Source organism: Odocoileus virginianus, chromosome 5 (assembly GCF_023699985.2).
Source record: "Odocoileus virginianus isolate 20LAN1187 ecotype Illinois chromosome 5, Ovbor_1.2, whole genome shotgun sequence".
Taxonomy (NCBI): domain Eukaryota; kingdom Metazoa; phylum Chordata; class Mammalia; order Artiodactyla; family Cervidae; genus Odocoileus; species Odocoileus virginianus.
This window is the reverse complement of record NC_069678.1, coordinates 52,716,466-52,734,702: the sequence shown is the minus strand read 5'-3', so window position 1 is coordinate 52,734,702 and position 18,237 is coordinate 52,716,466. Positions and strand designations below refer to the sequence as shown.

The 18,237-nt window shown below is 37.1% G+C and overlaps 1 protein-coding gene and 1 non-coding gene across 2 annotated transcripts in view; one reads left to right on the top strand and one right to left on the bottom strand.

The window, feature by feature from the left end:
* Positions 1 to 2,574: 2,574 nt before the first annotated feature.
* The window catches only part of TNNI3K (TNNI3 interacting kinase), a 341,514-nt gene continuing 325,851 nt past the window's right edge, over positions 2,575 to 18,237 (top strand). The window contains exon 1 of the mRNA XM_070467925.1: positions 2,575 to 2,675. The gene's annotated coding sequence lies outside the window, so the exon portion shown is untranslated. The remainder of the gene's footprint in view (positions 2,676 to 18,237) is intronic.
* Positions 12,869 to 12,941, bottom strand: TRNAY-AUA (transfer RNA tyrosine (anticodon AUA)). The gene has a single exon. It is a non-coding gene; the product is annotated as a tRNA-Tyr (tRNA).

The following is an 18,237-nucleotide window of genomic DNA, read 5'->3' as shown; positions in this document are numbered from 1 at the left end:
TGCATTGTTGAACTTTGCCATTTGATAAATTCTGGGCATACTTTCATGGAATACATTCTTAAATGTGATTATGTTATGCATCCTTGTAATGCACATTTCTTGCTTTATAATTTTTGCTAATGAATTTTTACTTGCTATTTATTTTATATGTGTTTTAGACTATGGAAATGATGTTACATAGAAAGCAAATTTGAGTGATTTTCTTATTCGAGTTCAAAATGAGTCATAAAGCAGCAGAGAGAAACTCACAACAAAGCATTTGGCCCAGGAACTGCTAATGAATGTACAGAGCAGTGGTGGTTTAAGAAGTTTTGCAAAGGAGATGAGAGCCTTAAAGATGAGCATAGTGTCCAGCCATTGGAAGTTGACAATGACCATTGAGAGAAGCTGGTCCTCTTCCAACTACAGGGGAAGTTGCCCAAGAACTCAGCATCAACCATTCTATGGTCATTTGGTTCAGTTCAGTTCAGTCACTCAGTTGCGTCTGACTCTTTGCAACCCCATGGACTGCAGCACACCAGGCCTCCCTGTCCATCACCAACTCCCGGAATATTTGAAGCAAATTGGAAAGGTGAAAAAGCTCACTAAGTGGATGCCTCATGAGCTGACCAAAAAAAAAAAAAGTCGTTTTGAAGCGTCATCTTTTCTTATTCTATGCAACAACAACAAACCATTTCTCGATCAGATTGTGACACGAGAGGAAAAGGAGATTTTACGTGACAACCAGCTCAGTGGTTGAACTGAGATGCAGCTCCAAAGCACTTCACAAAGCCAAACTTGCACCAAAAAAAGGGTCTTGGTCATTGTTTTGTGGTCTGCTGCCAGTCTGATCCACTACAACTTTCTGAATTCCAGAGAAACCGTTATATCTGACAAGTATGCTCAGCAAATCAATTTGATGCACCCAAAACTGTAATGCCTACAGCCAACATTGTGAACAGAAAAGGCCCAGTTCTTCTCCACGACAACGCCTGATCACATGTCACACAAACAACACTTCAAAAGCTGAACGATTGGGCTACAACGTTTTGCCTTATGTGCCGTGTTCACCTGACTTCTTGCCAACTCACTACCACTTCTTCAAGCATCTTGACAACTTTTTGCAGGGAAAATGCTTCCACAACCAACAGGAAGCAGAAAATGCTTTCCAAAAGTTTGTTAAATCCTAAAGCATGGATTTTTATGCTACAGGAATGAACAAACATTTCTCATTGACAAAAATGTGTTGATTTGTAATGGTTCCTATTTTGATTAATAGAGATGTGTTTGAGCCTAGTTATAGTGATTTAAAATTCAAGGTCCAAAATCATAGTTACTTTTGCACCAACCTAATAGCAACAAAAAGTAACAAAATAAAACCAAGCTCATAGATACTGAGAACAGATTAGTAGTTGCCAAAGGTAGACTGTGAGGGGTGGGCCACATGGGTGAAAAGATTGAAAAGGTAGAAACTTCAAGTTATAAAATAAGTCATGGGGATGTAATGTACACCATGATGACTGTAAGTAATAATACTATATTGCATATTTGAAAGTTGATAAGAGTGTAAATCTTAAAAGTTCTCATTATAAGAAAAAAATACATAACTGTATATGGCGATGGTAAAAAATTTTCTTGCAATACTGGAGACCCAGGTTCAATCCCTGGGTCAGGAAGATCCCCTGGAGGAGGGCATGGCAACCCATTCCAGTATTCTTGCCTGGAGAATCCCATGAACAGAGGGACCTGACGAGCTACAAACTGTGTGGTCACAAAGAATCAGACAGGACTGAATGACTAGCACTTTCACTTTTTTTTTCTTTTTCATATATGGTGATGTACATTTACTAGACTTACTGTAGTGATCATTTCACAATATATAAAAATTTTAAATCCTCAAGTTTTCTACTGAAACTAATATAATGTTTTTCTATTATACCTCAGTTAAAAATGCCTCCAAAATGGAATAAATATATAATAAATACTGATTCCCTACCACATCTGTACCTTCAAGAGCAAGAGTTTAAGTCAGAAAATGCCTGTGAATTAGCCATTGCTAGCATCTACCTGTACCACATCCTGATTATTGACATTTGTGTCTAAAGATGTGAAACCCAAGGGCATTAATGCCCATGTAAGTAAATGATTGAAACTAACAGACTTAATGTTTCCTTCTGGGATGGTTGGAGAAATAGTCTATCTTTTGAAACCTTTGGCTCTAGGAATCTAGCAGCCTTCCAAAGTGTAAAATTCAATCATTCAAACAGCAGTTCATCCCTGATTGTTGCAGACTGTTGCAATCTGTCTGCTACCGTCATCCCCTAGCTCTCTATACCAGGTTTATATTTCTGAATTGTGCTTCAGTGCATCACTAAGACAATCAAAACTCTGATGTCTATATTCTTTGGGCACTCTTTCGAGGTGTGTCACCAATCTGGTTGTTGAATCTCCAGCCTCCTTACAGGCTCTTAATATCTTTGCTTACAACCAACACTGTGGCTAAGTAATGTGAATGATATTTTAAATTTCTTTTCTTCACTGGTATCAACTCTTTTTCTCTCTGCAGATCATTCAAATGGTTCATATTAGTTTTCCTTTACCATCCCATTGTAGTAGAATATCGCATTGCCCTGAAAAGAATTAAAGCGTTTACATCTTGAGGCAGAAATCTTTTAAAACACAACTCGGGAAATCAAGTAAGTATTTGTTTTGTTTGCAGGTTGAGAAATGTTGCACTCAATGAAGTTTTACATGATTGGTTTCTTTCCTATTTATTTTAGCCTTGAGAATTTGAGAAAGGAATTTTAACCTTTAGGATTTGAGAAAGTAAATTATACCCACCAATATGCTGTTCTTTGAGAAATTTCGAACACTTTTAATAAAATCTAGAGCTAGAAATATTTTTGCTACACAAAGAAATAATTATGATCATAGCAAGTGGTCCAAGTACAGATTTAAATGTACAGGTGCACTGACAAGATCATAAATTAACTTATGAAATTCACTGCTTATGTATCAGTGGGATCTTTCTTAATGATTTTTAACAATAAAGATCATCACTCATTATAATTGGTTAAAGTTAATGCAGTTTATAATTAACCATTATCCAGTCAAATCAGAAACTATTTTTGGAAGCTGGTCTATGAGAAGGAAAGAAGAAAGTATGGAAATTCTTTTTTTCCTTGTTACAACTGAATCTGTTTAAATACAAAATAAATATTTGCCCTGAGTTTAGTATAAAAAGTGTATTTTTCAGTTCCCTGAAAAATCCCTTTCCCCTCATTATATATGTACATAAATCACATAGATTATCTCTGGGAAGTGGAATCCTCTCATTCTAATAAGTTTCCCAGTTCTTCTCTCTCCAGACTGTATTCCAAACACTATGCTGATCTTCACACATTCATTTCCAAGATATACTTTGATTAGAAGGTTTTATAGATATAAATAGACATTGTCCTCTGTAATACAGGAGCTTTCTTTAACTTTGAAAGTTGAGCATAAGGTTTAGTTTAGCTCAGTCACTCAGTCATGTCTGACTCTTTGCAACCCCATGGACTGCAGCATGCCAGGCTTTCCTGTCCATGACCAACTCCGAGAGCTTGCTCAAGCTCATGTCCATCAAGTCGGTGATGCCATCCAACTATCTCATCCTCTGTTGTCCCCTTCTCGTTCCACCATCAGTCTTTCCCAGCATCAGGGTCTTTACAAATAAGTCAGTTCTTCATATCAGGTAACCAAAGTATTGAAGTTTCAGCTTCAGCATCAGTCCTTCCAATGAAAATTCAGGACTTCTTTCTTTTAGGATGGACTGGTTGGATCTTCTTACAGGCCAAGGGACTCTCAAGAGTCTTCTCCAACATCACAGTTCAAAAGTATCAATTCTTCGGCACTCAGCTTTCTTTATACTCCAAATCTCACATCCAGACATGCCTACTGAAAAAAATCATAACTTTGACTAGATGGAGGTTTGTTAGCAAAGTAATGTCTCTGGTTTTTAATATGCTGTCTAGGTTAGTCATAGCTTTTCTTTCAAGGAGCAAGTGTCTTTTAATTTCATGGCTGCAGTCACCATCTGCAGTGATTTTTGTAGGCTCCAAAATAAAGTCTCTCACTGTTTTCATTATTTCCCTATCTATTTGTCATGAAGTTTGGGACTGGATACTATGATCTTCATTTTCTGAATGTTTAGTTTTAAGCCAGCTTTTTCACTCTCCTCTTTCACTTTCATCAAGAGGCTCTTTAGGTTTTCTTTGCTTTCTGACATAAAGGTGGTGTCATCTGCATATCTGAGGTTATTGATATTTCTCCCAGCAATCTTTATTCCAGCTTGTGCTTCATCCAGCCTGGCATTTCACATGATGTATTCTGCATATAAGTTAAATAAACAGGGTGACAATATACAGCCTTGACATACTCTTTGCCTATTTGGAACCTGTTGTTGGAGTCTGTTGTTCTGTGTCCAGTTCTAACTGTTGCTTCCTGACCTGCATACAGATTTCTCAGGAAGGAGATCAGGTGATCTGGTATTCTCATCTCTTGAAGTGTTTTCCATACTTTGTGGTGATCCACACAGTCAAAAGCTTTGGCATAGTTAATAAAGCAGAAATAGATGTTTTTCTGGAACTTTCTTGCTTTTTCGATGATCTGATAGATGTAGATGTTTTTCTGGAACTTTCTTGCTTTTTCGATGATCTGATAGATGTTGGCAATTTGATCTCTGGTTCCTCTGCCTTTTCTAAATTCAGCTTGAACATCTGGAGGTTCTTGGTTCACATACTGTTGAAGTCTGGCTTGGAAAATTTTGAGCATTACTTTGCTAGCGTGTGAGATGAGTGCAATTGTGTGGTAGTTTGAACACTATTTGCCATTGCTATTCTTTGGGATTGGAATGAAAACTGACCTTTTCCAGTCCTGTGGCCACTGCTGAGTTTTTCAAATTTGCTGGAATATTGAGTGAAGCACTTTCACAGCATCATCTTTCAGGATTTGAAATAGCTCAACTGGATTCAATCACCTCCATTAGCATTATTTGTAGTGATGCTTCCTAAGGCCCACTTGACTACACATTCCAGGATGTCTAGCTCTGGGTAATTGATCACACTATTGTGGCTATCTGGGTCATGAAGATATCTTTTGTATAGCTCTTCTGTGTATTCTTGCCACCTCTTCCTAATATCTTCTGCTTCTGTTAGGCCTATACCATTTCTGTCCTTTATTGTGCCCATCTTTGCATGTAATGTTCCCTTGGTATCTCTATTTTTCATGAAGAGCTCTCTATTCTTTCCTGTTCTATTGTTTTCCTCTATTTATTTGCATTGATCACTGCTAAGGCTTTCTTATCTCTCCTTCCTATTCTTTTGTAGTCTTCATTCAAATGGGTTTATCTTTCCTTTTCTCCTTTGCCTTTCTCTTCTCTTCTTTTCTCAGTTATTTGTAAGGCCTCCTCAGACAACCATTTTGCCATTTTCATTTGTTTTTCTTGGGTATGGTCTTGATCACTGCCTCTTGTACAATTCTTCAGGCACTCGTCTATCAGATCTTATCCCTTGAATCTATTTGTCATTTCCAATGTATAATCGTAAGGGATTTGATTTTGGTCATACCTGAATGGTCTAATGGTTTTCCCTACTTTCTTCAATTTAAGTCTAAATTTGGCAATAAGGAATTCATGATCTGAGCCACAGTCAGCTCCCCGTCTTGTTTTTGCTGACTGTATAGAGCTTCTCCATCTTTGGCTGCAAAGAATATAGTCAATCTGATTTCGGTACTGACCTTCTGGTGATGTCCATGTGTCGAGTCTTCTCTTGTGTTGTCGGAAGAGGGTCTTTGCTATGACCAGTGCATTCTCTTGGGAAAAATCTGTTAGCCTGTTGACCTGATTCGTTTTGTACCCCAAGGCCAAATCTGCCTGTTACTCCAGGTATCTCTTGACCTCCTACTTTTGCATTCCAGTCCCCTATAATGAAAAGGATATCTTTTGGGGGGTGTTAGTTCTAGAAGGTCTTGTAGGTCTTCATAGAACTCTTCAACTTCAGCTTCTTCAGCATTACTGGTTGGGGTATAGACTTGGATTACTCTTATATTGAATGGTTTGCCTTTGAAATGAACAGAGATCATTGCGTTGTTTTTGCATCCAAGTACTGCATTTCAGACTCTTTTGTTGACTATGATGGCTACTCCATTTCTTCTAAGGGATTCTTGCCCACATTAGTAGATATAATGGTCATCTGAGTTAAATTCACCCATCCCAGTCCATTTTAGTTCACTGATTCTTAAAATGTCACTGTTCACTCTTGCCATCTCCTGTTTGACTATTTCCAATTTGCCTTGATTCCTGGACCTAACATTCCAGGTTCCTATGCAATATTGCTCTTTACAACATCAGGCTTTACTTCCATCACTAGTCACATCCACAACTGGGTATTGGTTTTGTTTTGGCTCCACATCTTCATTTTTTCTTCAGTTATTTCTCTACTGATCTTTAGTAGCATGTTGGGCACCTACTGACCTGGGGTGTTCATCTTTCTGTGTCCTATCTTTTTGTGACTCTTGGAGGGCAGGACCCAGGAGAAAGGAGCAGTGACCCCATAAGAGACTGGCCCAGACATGCCCGTGAGTATCCAGGAGTCTCCAGCAGAGGCGTGGGTCAGTGGCGCCTGCCACTCAGTGCACCCAGGGGACACTCAGTGCAGCAGTGCGTGCATGGGGCCTTTTAAAGGACGTCGCCATTACCTTCATTATCCCACCATGGTTTGGCCTCAGGTCAAACAACAGGGAGGAAACACAGCCCCACCCATCAATAGAAAATGGTATTAAAGATTTACTTAGCATGGCCCTGCCCATCAGAACAAGACCCAGTTTCCCCCTCAGTCAGTCTCTCCCACCAGGAAGCTTCCATAAACTTCTTATCCTTCTCCATCAGAGGGCCAACAGAATGAAAACCACAGTCACAAAAAACTAACCAAACTGATCACATGGACCACAGCCTTGTCTAACTCAATGAAACTATCAGCCATGCTGTAAAGGGCCACCCAAGACAGACGGGTCATGATGGAGAGTTCTGACAAAATGTGGTCCACTGGAGAAGGGAATGCAAACCACTTCAGTATTCTTTCTTTGAGAACCCCATGAACAGTATGAGCATAAGGTAAACTAGTACAACCAAAAAGTCTCCCTGTGCATAGTGACTGACTGAGTCATGTCATTACTATAAAACTTTTCTAAGTAATAAACTGCTGCATATTTTTGAATATTGATTTACTGTGATTATGGGAGGAGGCTGAAAGCTTAAAAGATGCTATAAATAGTATATAAGGATCATTTTTTACTATTAAAATTAATATCTCTTACTCTTATCAACTGAGCTTGAAACATTTTATTTTCCACTCTCTAGAATGCCCTGTAAGGCTCTGTAATCTTGTCTGTAATCTTGTCTTTTCTGTAGTATTCTAGTGACTCCAAAGAAGCTACGACTTCTGAAATGGGTTCTAGGAATATAGTATATTATTCCTAAAGTTGCCTACTCTCAAATGAATGTATATGTCAAGTTTTCTGAATCACCATCATTTAGCATTAAGATCTTTAAATGTGGTTTTCTTTGTAATTTCACATTCTTTTGAACAAGGATCAGTTAAGTTCAGTCTCTCAATTGTGTCCGACTCTTTGTGACCTTATGGACAGCAGCACACCAGGCTTCCCTGTCCATTACCAACTCCCAGAACTTGCTCAAACTCATGTCCATCGAGTCAGTAATGCCATCCAACCATGTCATCCTCTGTCGTCTTCTTCTCTTCCTGCCTTCAAGGATACAGGAAGGAGGTGAACAAGGATAATACACCAGTTGGTGAACAATTGCTGGTGAACAAGGATAGTACACCAGCAATTCTGTCTTCTCTCTTGTATGAATGCTTTTCCCTCTACTGGATCATTCTTATCGGTACACAAAAATACTGTTACCTTTCTAATTAGGATAAAAAGAATTTTTCTTAATTACACTTTCTTCAGCTATTTTCTGCTTCCTTTACACTGAAAATCTTAAACTAAGCTATCTGCACTTTCATTGTCCAATATCTTTTCTCTCATTCATTCTCCGGCATGGTTCAGTCTTAACCTCTATACTTCTACTCTACTGAGCTTGTTCCTCTCAGGATTTCCAGGTCTCTCCATTTTGATAAATCTGGTAATATCTTCATACAGTGACAGATATTAACTAGACTTATCATGTTGATCACTTTGTAATGCATAGAAATATTAAATCTCTGTATGGTACACCATTAACTAACATAGTGTTGGGATTGTGCTTGGTCACTCAGTTATGTTTGACTCTTGGCAACCCTATGGACTGTCAACTGCCAGGTTCTTCTGTTCATGGAATTTTCCAGGCAGGAATACTGGAGTAGGTTGCCATTTCCTACTCCAGGGTATCTTCCCAACCCAGGGATCAAAACCGTGTCTCTTTTGTCCCTTCATTGGCAGGTGGATTCTTTACCACTGTGCTACCTGAGAAACCCAGCACAATGTTTTAGAAGATGATAATATTGAGTTGGCCCAAAAGTTCATTGGTGTTCTCATCATACAGAGAAATCTGAACGAACTTTTTGGCCAACCTAATACTTCAAAATAAATAAATAAGTAAATAAATAAGCAAGCTGATAGGAAAAGAGATGAGGTTTGTGGCTACTAAGGGCAAGAGGTAGGGGGAAAGGGAATAGAATGATGGTGGTCAGAAAGTACCAACTTCCTATTATAAATAAGTACTAAGAATGTAATGTACACCATGAACAATATAGTTAACACTGTTATATGTTAAGAATGAATGTTTTAATAGAGTAAATCCTAAGAGTTCTTATCAGAAGAAAAAATATTTTCCCTTTCATTTTGTATCTGTGTGAGATGATAGATGTTTACTAAATTTATTGTGATCATCATTTCATGATGTATGTAAGTCAGATCATTATGCTGTACACCTTAAACTTATGCAGTAACTTATGTCAATTATGTGTCAATTAAACTAGAAGAAAAACAATGCAGTATTCTTTCTAGTTCTCATCTTTATGCCAGGTCAGCAGCATTTGTTTCAAGTGATCATGCCTTTGCAATACATTCTTCATTTGGCTTCAGGGAATCCCACAGTATTAGTTCTTTTTCCTAATTCATTCACCCTCCTTTGAAGTGTCAATAATTTTTTCCTCATCATTACTCTTATCTCATATCACTGGAATATCATAGGTCATTGCATTCAGGTTTCTCTACCCACTTTCATTCCTTTGGGATTTCATTCATTTGTATATCATCTGTTTACTATTACCTCTCGAATCTCTATTTCTAGTTATCAAAGTGTAATTATCAAAAATGTTAAGAATGTAATTATTCTATAAATTGTGAACATTCATCAGAATTCTATTTAATTCATTAATGATTAAATCAGTAGAATGATGAAGTTAGTTTTGTATTTTTTGAGATACTACAAGGAAGAAAGTGTTCATAGAGTAGTAGAAATAACTTTGCCCAATAATACAGTAAATTGTCTTATTAGATAATAAGCTTCCTAATGCCAGAAATATTGAAGCAAAGTGACTAGAAGACAATTTACCCAGGAATTTTCCCACAAAGTCATTTTTTTTTATAATAGCTAGGATTAGATATTGGCTGCTGGTTGAGTGCACTGGAGAGCAGGATCTACGACGGAGTCTAGAGTGCAGTGCATTTCTTAAGAAATGCTTTTGAGACGAATAATTGCTCAAGGAATGCAACAGAAGCAGGATTGAGCAGAAGGGAGAAGTCAAGCTGGATGTAGGCCCAGTGACAGTCTTGTTTGGCTAATCCCAGGAGGATTTCTGGTGCCAGAATGGCACTTTAGTGCTATCCTGAGTTGGACCTGAGTGGCCACAACTTATAGCACTCATCAACTATCACTGGATATTGCTATCTTGGGAAGGAGCATTTTGGGCAAGATAGCTCTCTGTAGCTGAGGCAATCTTTGAATGGGGTTGACAGCTGAAATATATCTATTGACAGCACTCCCAGTAGGGGAAGTAACTGAACTAATAAGCCCTTCATAGAATAAAAATGTGGGGGCCACATCACAGTGTCCACAACAGTAACCTATAAAGTCCAACACAATCCAAGATTCTTTTTATATACAAGTATTTTAATAAATCATTGCATGTTCTGATTCAAGTTGAATTGCCACAACTTCCAAACTAAGCATGCCATATTACACATAGTTTAAGTGGACTCAATAAATGATGAAAAAAAACTATCTTTTGTAGATATGTCAATCATTGATTTATAGAAGCAAATTTTTATGATATATGTCACAAATTTACATGATAATCCCAAGTGCCAGATTTTACTTTTGACTTGCTGAACAAGCTAAAATATTCATAAATTCACATGGAGCCAGATGGCTTCCCACTGAATATGCATTTACATGATTCCTGTATATTATTTATTCAAAGAAATACACAAAATACACCATCATCATAGCAGGGACTCCTAATAAGTTTATTTCAGTAAAGAATCAAGGAATAATAGGTGTCCTGTATACTTATCATATTTTAGGCTGAGCTTTGAGTCCATGTGTGTTAAAGAATTAAAAAAGCAAAATAAATACAGTAACTTTCCAGTGGTCTTTGAAATATCAGAAATTTGAAATAAAGATGTTTCAGCAATAATGGCTAGCATTAGGTAAAGAAGAAAGTTAAACTTTGACAAGATTTTTTAAAAATAATTTGCTAGGGGCTCTAAAAATTCAAACATATAACACTTAATAAAATTGTTAACCATTTTTTATTAAATTGATCAATATTTTTGGAGGGTGTATTTTTTTCTTTTTGATATGAAATTCCATATGTAAATATAAACTGAAAATAAAACTTAGTTGGTTTCTTAAAAATATTTTGAAAAAATGAAATGAAAAATTTCTGATTTTTTTTTTGGCAATGAGGTTTATATATTTTTTTATTTTTCTTTATTTTTATTTTTTTATTAGTTGGAGGCTAATTACTTTACAATATTATAGTGGTTTTTGTCATACATTGACATGAATCAGCCATGGATTTACATGTATTCCCCATCCCGATCCCCCCTCCTACCTCCCTCTCCACCCGATCCCTCTGGGTCTTCCCAGTGCACCAGGTCCGAGCACTTGTCTCATGCATCCAACCTGGGCTGGTGATCTGTTTCACCCTAGATAATATACATGTTTCAATGCTGTTCTCTGATTCTTAAACATTTTTAATTTATGGGTTTCCTTTTCACTGAAGACTGCTTTTTCCCTTTAGAACTTCCTATTCTCTAGAGATATGTTTATTGCTGTCATGTCTCATGCTTACTCTTGTTTTTTTCCTTTGAATGTGGTAAGCAGCACAATTGTTTTATAGACTTTGATACTTGATAGTATTTGATAATTCCACTAGCTTCTAATTCTAGTTTTTCAGCTCATATCACCATGCTTTCTTTTATGTCTGATTAGCATTGACTGTGTCTCATTGTCCTTGGTTACATATCTGTAGAAGTTCCCCATGGCCTAAGATGAATGGACCCTCCCCCCCGCTCCAGGGCTTTGCATTTGCTTCTGTCAAGAGACTGAAGAGGTATTACAATCTTAAATTATGTTTAGCTGAGGTTCTGTAGCCCACGCAGCTCTGCCTATCCACAGGAGAAATCCATATTGAGCATATTTAGGGCCAGAATTTCTCAGGGATATTATTTTACTTTCTTTTTCATTTCCCCTGTTTTGCTCAGTGCCAAAGCAGCCTTTTCCACAATTATTTTGGTCTGGAGTATGGTATGACAGATTTTTACTTCTAGTTGATTTTTAATCTGAAGGCATATTTGGCAGGTGAAGGAGGAGTTCCTGCTTAATCTATCAATGATCCCGTCTAAGAATTTTCTAACATGCGGGAACACTGGGCTACCCTCTGACTGAGACAAAATGTGTAGTTTTGGCTAATTCCTCAAGGCAAAAACATATTCCATTTTCCATTTACATTTCTGGGTTCAAACTTTTCTCTAAAATGGTTTTTATATACTCTGCTATTATTTTAATTTCCTCAGGTATTTGTGTTTATTACTTTTATATTTTATTTAGAATTTAGAAATCAGTCATCTGTTATCATTCAGTGAAGCATACATTGTCATTTTTCATTTATTGACTTATTATTTAACATTTTCCCTAGTGATGATGTGTTTTTAATAGTAGAGGGAATGGTATATAAGTGGAGGGGATGGCACCAGTAGATGTTATATTTTTATAATGAATATCATGGTCATGGAATATAATGATCATTGAAATGCTGAATTTAGGAAAGTATGAAAAGGAAAAAGTAAGATAAGGTAAACATCTAGAATCTCATCCCTTTTTAGGCCATGTTAAGGAAACCATATATTGAGGCAAACAGCCCAGCGCCTAGCATAGTGTCTCTTATGAGATGGTATGTTAGAGATGATAAACTACCTTAACTCTTCACAGAGGAAGTCAGAGGATGCATAAGCAAACAAAAGTGTGTTCAATGCATGTGCTTTAAAGTAGGAAATGAATCTACACAGTTCCTTCAAAAATAAGATTACATTTCAAACAGATAAATAATATAGGCCACTGTTAGGCCCTCTCTGACTTCAAAGTATCAAACATATATTGAATGTTAACTATGTGTCAGCACCTTTGCTAGACACTCTGAGGATTTTCCAGTTTAGCAAATGGTAAGACAAGTGGAAAAAGGAATCCATTGCAGTAACTAATGAGTAAAAGTTAAAGTGAAGTCATTCAGTCATGTCCGACTTTTTGTGACCCCCATGGACTGTAGCCTGCCAGGCTTCTCCATCCATAGGATTTTCCAGGCAAGAGTATTGGAGTGGGTTGCCATTTCCTTCTCCAGGGGATCTTCCCAACCCAGGGATTGAACCTGGGTCTCCTACTTTATAGGCAGATGCTTTACCATCTGAGCCACCAGGAAGGTCTGAAATTTATGATTAGAGCTACAATAAGCAACCTATAGGATGTCATCCAGCTTAAGGGACTTTGTGATTAAGAAAAGCCTCTCAGGACATATGACATTTATACTGAGACCTTGAGAGACGAGTAAGATTGGCCTATTTCTATTTCTTCAATTGTTTTTGGAGGGTAGGAGGAGAGAGAATGAGTGCAGGAATGTATTTTAGCAGTGGGAGCAGTGTTTGTGAAGATTGGGAGGAGGGAGTGCCTGATCATAGGAGGGCCTAAAAGAGGCTCAGCCTGAAGTATAGTGTGTGAGAGTAAGATTGGTTTGAGGAAATATCTACTCTTTAGGTTAGCTTATACTCCTTTATAAAAGTGTCCAGGTAACTTCTTAGAAATTAAAATGCTGGCCAAAAATAAAAGGAAGAAAGTGATGTAGTGGTAGCAGAGATGGCAGAAATAGTAGTAATGATAGTACTAGTAGTAGTGTGTGTGATGGGTGAGAGTAGTCATCCCATTATTTGACTGCCAAGTGACAAAATTGACATGAGATTCTGTTGACCAGTAACAAATGAAGAAGTTTTAAAAATATCCAGTGTATCCCCTGAGATCACTTCCTAGTGAAATGATAATGAAAGTGGAGATTCATGTGATAGAACTAAATGTTGAACTGCGTAGAAATGACACAGAAAAGAAAAAAACTGGGGGAAAGAAAAGTTCACAAGCACATTAACATAGCATAATATTTCACAGAAGTGTGTTTGCTTTGAACTTGAAAAAAAAATTGATTAAGTTCAACGCTTTTAGTGTTTAATCCTGTATTTTCAGTTCAGTTCAGTCACTCAGTCATGTCCGACTCTTTGCAACCCCATGTGCTTCAGCATGCCAGGCCTCCCTGTCCATCACCAACTCCCAGAGCCTACCCAAACTCATGTCCATTGAGTCAGTGATACCATCCAACCATCTCATCCTCTGTCGTCCCCTTGTCCCACCTTCAATCTTCCCCAGTATCAGGGTCTTTTCAAATGAGTCAGTTCTTTGCATCAGGTGGCCAAAGTATTGGAATTTCAGCTTCAGCGTCGGTCCTTCCAATGAATATTCAGGACTGATTTCCTTTAGGATTGACTGGTTATATCTCCTTGCAATCCAAGGGACTCTCAAGAGTCTTCTCCAACACCACAGTTCAAAAGCATCAATTCTTCGGCACTCAGCTTTCTTTATAGTCCAACTCTCACATCTGTACATGACTACTGAAAAAACCATAGCTTTGAGTAGATGAACCTTTGTTGGCTAAGTAATGTTTCTGCTTTTTAATATGCTGTCTAGGTTTGTCATAACTTTTCTTCCAAGGAGCAAGCGTCTTTTAATTTCATGGCTGCAGTCACCATCTGCAGTGATTTTGGAGCCCAAAAAAATAAAGTCTGTCACTGTTTCCACTGTTTCCCCATCTATTTGCCATGAATTGACGGGACCAGATGCCATGATCTTCGTTTTCTGAATGTTGAGCTTTAAGCCAACTTTTTCACTCTCCTCTTTCACCTTAATCCTGTATTTTATATTCTCTTTAAACACATATTTCTGGAGAATATTTTAGTTTAGACACAAATAGCTACCTTTTTTCTTTATAAGATATTATCATCGTCTTTGCTGAACTAAAAATTCAGTATGCAGGTGGCTTTTTTATTAATATAGAAATGATACCACATACGATGGTATTTTATCAATTTGATTTAAAGAGCAAAAAGATTATGTTTCTTTAGTTAGATACATAGTAGAAAGCTACACAGTAGAAAAATAGAATCAACAATAACCAAAAATACTTACATAAATGCATATTTTATAGTCCATATTCAGATGTTAGTGAAAGCAGTGAAACCATCTTCGAAGTTTTCTCGTGAGTAAAAACAGAATGTAATTTTCTAGTTAAACTCAGCAGAGGGCAAAGTATAGAAATTGGACAGTGCTTTAGATTGGTTCCTAATGCTACCATTAACTCCCTGTGATCTGCATTAAGCTGTAAGTTAAGATATCTGAACACCAAAGGCTACTGGGCAGTGTAAGTCTGAAATGGTTTGATAAAATTTACTGGAAAGCCTTTTACAAAATTTAAATTTAAAACAAAACACCTTCTAAATGGGTAAAAATGTACAGCCCATTCAATTATGATATCTAGGGAAATTTAATGGAATTATTAAAGGAGCATTTAGAGAATATGCACAGTTCCTCTCTTGAGCCAGTAATATATTTCATAACCCATTTCTGCATTTCCAAGAAAAATTTTCTTTCTTTGATTGTTCTTTCTTTCATGATCATGAGTGGATATTGAATACTACATTCCAAATGTAATTTCAAGAGACTTACAACAAGCAAAATTTTATTATCCTCTTTAAGGAATGATGCCAGTGTTTAAACCACTCAACTTCCTCAATATTTCTTGCCATAATGTACCATGAATTCAAATATAGTTTGCATAATCCTCTCATTGATAGATACTGGCTTATGCTTCTGCCCAGGTGCTTCTCTCCTCTGACAATTAAGGTTGTCTTAGCTTTTCTAAGCTCTCTCCTTTTAATAATTATTTTTAATTGGAGGATAGTTGCTTTACAATATTGTGTTGGTTTCTGCTATGTATCAATATGAGTCAGTCACAGTATATGTATGTCCCTTCCCTCTTGAACTTCCTCTAAGATCTCTTGATTTGACTTTTTTCCTTTTGAAATTCTTATTGTCTTTCCTGTGCCTGTTTTCCACCATTGCTACCACTTTATGGACTTTCTCTATTATTTGGTAATTAAGACTTTTCCTAACTTAATCTCATCCATTGTTAGTCTCAAAAAAAAACAATCAAAATTAAGTTTAAATTACTTTGATCCCATCATGCATGCCTGAATGCTTAGTCGCTGTCATGTCCAACTCTTTGCAACCTCATAAATTGTAGCCAAACAGGTTCCTCTGTTCATTCAATTCTCCAGGCAAGAATACTGGAGTGGGTGGTCTCTTTCCCACCCAGGAATCGAACCCAGATCTCCAACATTGCAGGCAGATTCTTTACTGCCTAAGCCACAAGGGAAGCCCCACTTTGATCCCATCAGTTTTCATTTGTTTTACTCTGTAGAACAATAGTAGATGTTTTCATGAATATATTCCTAACATTTATCTGAATTGTCTCTATGTAATGATTTAAATTGTGTCCAAGTTCTCAATTTATCATATGCTCAAACCTAAATAGTTATTTCTGTTCCAAGATTTTAAAAATGCCATAAGAAACAAGACCTATTTAAGTCTTGCTATGTTCAGAAATTCTTCTGTAAGGTCCGTCTAGTCAAAGCTATGGTTTTTCCAGTAGTCATGTATGGATGTGAGAGTTGGACTATAAAGAAAGCTGAGCACAGAAGAATTGTGGTGTTGGAGAAGACTCTTGAGAGTCCCTTGGACTGCAAGGAGATCCAACCAGTCCATCCTAAAGGAGATCAGTCCTGGGTGTTCACTGGAAGGATTGATGCTGAAGCTGAAACTCCAGTACTTTGGCCACCTGATGTGAAGAGCTGACTCATTTGAAAAGACCCTGATGCTGGGAAAGATTGAGGGCAGAAGGAAAAGGGGACGACAGAGGATGAGTTGGTAGGATAACATCACTGACTCAATGGACATGAGTGTGGGTAGATACCGGCAGTTGGTGATGGACATGGAGGGCTGGCGTGCTGCGGTTCATGGGGTTGCAAAAAGTCAGACATGGCTGAGCGACTGAACTGAACTGAACCAGGCTGATGTAACCCTTTCCTCTTCTTAATTTATTTAGCATGGAGGTTTCTTTTGCACCATTCATTAATGTACATCAAAAACTGCTTTGTAGGGTAAGTGATAATTTTGAATATAAATTAGATTATATTCAGACATATATATGCAGCAGACAGGGACCCTACTGTATACTTATTTTATGGACAAACAGTGTCGTATCACTTTGGAAGTTGTTTTTTTTTCCCCTAATTCAAGGACCTGATCCCAGTGGATTCTGATTTAATTTAGCTAATTTAGTCCTGGTAATTGTAGGGTTTAGAAACTCTCCATGAATTCTGATTTGTAAACTATTGCTAGAGCAACATATATACTGTAAGAATGGTTAATGTTAACAACTCCAAGTAATGCAAAAACGTCTTAAGATATAGGTAAATTTTTAAAGGGAAGATGAGAAAACATAAAGAGATTAGAACTATTTATCTTTGCATGGAATTTCAAAATGCTGCCATATTTTGTCTACAGAATTGGTGATGGTTTCATCTCTACTCACTTTACCTCTGTTTTAGACCTGAGCAATATTTCCCTTCCTGAAGAGATTGAGTCTACTCAATTTAATTGTTTCAATCTAATACAGTTTGGTTCAGTTCAATTCAATTCAAACCAAAACAATTAAATTTATATCTGTATCTGTCTGGCGCTGTGCTAGGCTGTTGGAAATGTAAAAGTGAGTAAGACATAATTTCTGCTCTTAAGCTGTTCACAGCCTAACAGGAGAAATGAAGGCATTAGTTCTATCATCTGTAATAAGTGCTTTAATAGAAGTAGATGTTGCCTTCATATAGGCTTTACTCAGGGTAGGACTTCACAATGTCAGTTTGTTATATTATTGTTTTTGTGAAAAGTGTATACATATATTGGGGCTTTCCAGGTGGCTCAGTGGCAAAGAATCTGCCTGCCAATGCAGGAGAGCCGGTTTGATCCCTGGGTTGGGAAGATCCCCTGTAGGAAGAAACAACAACCCACTCCAATATTCTTGCCAGGATAATCTATAGTCCATAGGGTTACAAAGAGTTGGACACGACTGAGCAACTTTCACTCACACAAGCCCATGGACAGAGGAACCTCTTGGGCTATACAGTTCATGGGGTCCCAAAGAGTCAGACACACCTGAGTGACTGAGCATTCACTCATTCTCATATACATATATTACATATGTATGTAATTTATGCATATATAATCTGTATGGATGCACATATATAGTTATAGTATATACTTGTCAAATATAAATATATTTGACCACTGAAAAGGTAAAATAACCAGCCTTAGTAACATTAAAGCATGCTGCCCTGATCTTAAGATGATTTTGTGAATTAGTACATGTCCAGATTTAACAGAAGATAAATTGCCTTGACGTTCATAATTACAGTCTCCTCTGGGGGGTCGCAAAGAGTTGGACACGACTGAGAGACTGAACTGAACTGGGTAATCCAAATTAAAGAAAAGACATAAAATTATGAAGAAAATGTATGTAACTGTTCACAAAGTCTAATTTAAAACATATTTTTTAAAATTTATAC